Below are 2,500 nucleotides of genomic sequence, written 5' to 3' on the forward strand. Positions count from 1 at the left end.
TTCCTGTGCGTTCACCTTCCACCCGTGTGCTTACCCAGTGTTTTCATTAATTCCCTTCGTGCTTGTGTCGTGCGTTGTGTGCATTATGGAGCAAATCCGCCGTTGTCCTGGGCCTAGAGCCGGTAAATCGTGTGGAGCGTTCCTCTCCAAGCCTGAAGTGGATCCTCACTCCCTTTGTTCCTCCTGTAGGGGAAGGGTTTGTTCGTCAGCAGATACGTGCCCGGAGTGTGTAGACTGGAGCGATATCCAGTGGGTACGGTACGGTACCAAAAAGAGAAAATCGGCGAAACGTTCCCCCAGGAAAGCTAGTGTTTCATCGCCGCTACCATCACCCAGTGAGCGGTCCGACGGGGCCTCGGTTTCACCGTCCCCTACACAGAGTAGGGGACGAGGTAAGTCTAGTGTTGAAAATGAACAAGGCGTCCTTTCACAGGAGCCCAGTGTAAGTGCAGTGCCAATTGCGGGCCCTTCTAGGGCTAGTGAAGGACCCAGTAGTGCGTCCGGAGAGTCGGCCCTTGTGCTCGGGGGGCACACTTCCTCTGATGACCCCTTGTGGGGTAGTAACGCGGTGTTGGTATCTCCGCCGCCCTCGTGGGCCTGTGCTTCTGGATCGTCGTTAGGGGGAGACAACCGGAAGAAAGTTCGACCTTCGGGTAACGATGCCTTCGGTCGGAGGCTCCCGAAGACGCCGGGTAGGTCACCCCTAAGGATGGATGTGACCCTGGATCCCTGGCTCCCTGGCATGGAACGTTTTGAGTTGTTCCCGGCCCCCCTCACGGAAGTCCCCGAAGACTTCCTCCAGCCCCCGACCTCTGGCGTTCAACGCCCGAAGAAGACCCCGCAGTCCCCGCTACCAGCCGACACGCGATAAACACAGTGTCGTCGGGTTCATCGGACGTCTATTCCTCGTCAGAGGAAGAGGTTAGGGTAAAACACCGTCGTCGGAGGGAGCGGTCCAGGAGCGAACGTTCCCGTTCGAGATCACGTTCCCAGTATAGCAGGAAGCGCTCCTGCTCCCCAGGCCGTAAGTATGGGAGGAGTAGATCTCCCGGTGGCGCCTGGATCTACGTATCACGGGACTCAAAGGTGCTTTGTTCCCCGGACCGCCGGTCCAGTGAGCGGTCGCCAAGGCTGCCGTCCTCTAAGCACAGCCTTGACCCTCGCGACCTAGCCCGCAGGAAAGACCTCTCAAGAAGGCATAAGTCCCCGCCCAGCGGGGGGAAACGCGCTTCTCGTCAGTGGCCTGGCCGAACCAGCCCAGCTGGTGCGGCCTTCGGGTCGGAAGGAACGGTTCCCGCTGTCGGGTCAGCCCACAGGAACCTCGTCCTCGGCACCCAGAGCCATAGGGCGGACGAGAGTCCCCGCTGAACCAGCGATGCCTGCGTTAACCCAGGCCTCTGGTGCGGACATACCCGCGGATGAGATCCAGTACCTCGGCAGGACGGCGCCCCTGGCCCCAAGAGCTAGACGTCCAGTCGGCGTGCCCGGTAACCCAGCTCCCCGGCCCCAAGCCGAGACCTCGGCTGACGGAGGGGAGGGTTCCCCGACGGAGGACTCCGCCTATAGGAGAGTTGTTAGCCTTATCAGAAGGCACCACAAAATAGAAGAACCTACGGCTACGGATGAAGATTACTGGAGGTCAAGCCTTTTGAGGATCATGCAGACTCCCTCCCAACCTAAGACGTCCCTAGCACTTCCTCTAGCCCGAGATCTAGTCCTAGGGCAGGAGTATGTCGACAAGGTAGTGGCCAGCAATGCCGAGGCCCCCAAAACACAGAGTTCCTCGAAATTGCTCCAGGGCCTCAGAACCCAAGGCAAAGTCTATGTGCCAGCGGGACGACGCCCAGGCCCCTGTAAGGTGGAGTCAGCCGTAGACATCCTTAGTCAAGGCGTCTCAGACGATAGAGCCTCTTCGGCCCCAGTCTGTTTCTCGCCAGCAGAAGCCTCCATGATGGAGGAAATGTCGAGGGACTTAGTAAATGTCTCCTCTTGGCTGGACTGGTGGGCTTCCACTTTGGTAGGTGTACAAGCCTCCTTCAACCCCGAGGACCCTGACCAGCAAGGCCTACTGAGAGACCTCATTACCTCCGGGGGTAAAACCCTTAAGTTTTTGACTTATCAGTCTCTCGCACTAACGGCTAACTGGGTACTCCGTAAGCGAGACACTGTTCTGGCGAAGGTGTCTCGGAAGGTACCAGACATGGAGGCGCGGGCCATTCGCAGCTTACCCCTGTGGGGAGAGTCTTTGTTTCCCCTGAAGGAACTAGAGTCCATCATGGAGAAGGTCTCGAAAAAGAAGGAGGCTAACATCCCCAGACCTACGACTTCTAGGAGACCGCCCTACAAGAGGTCCGTCTCGGATAGTGCCGCGACTCCCCCAAGCCTCTACCAGCACTACGAGGAGAGAGGCCCCCTCTTCCTCCTGGTCCGCAACGCCTCAGCCCCCTCGCAGGGGAGCTCCAGCGTCCTCAAGCTCCTTCAGGTCGGGTTACTCTGCCTC

The sequence above is a fragment of the Palaemon carinicauda genome, chromosome 5 (assembly GCF_036898095.1).
Source record: "Palaemon carinicauda isolate YSFRI2023 chromosome 5, ASM3689809v2, whole genome shotgun sequence".
NCBI lineage: Eukaryota > Metazoa > Arthropoda > Malacostraca > Decapoda > Palaemonidae > Palaemon > Palaemon carinicauda.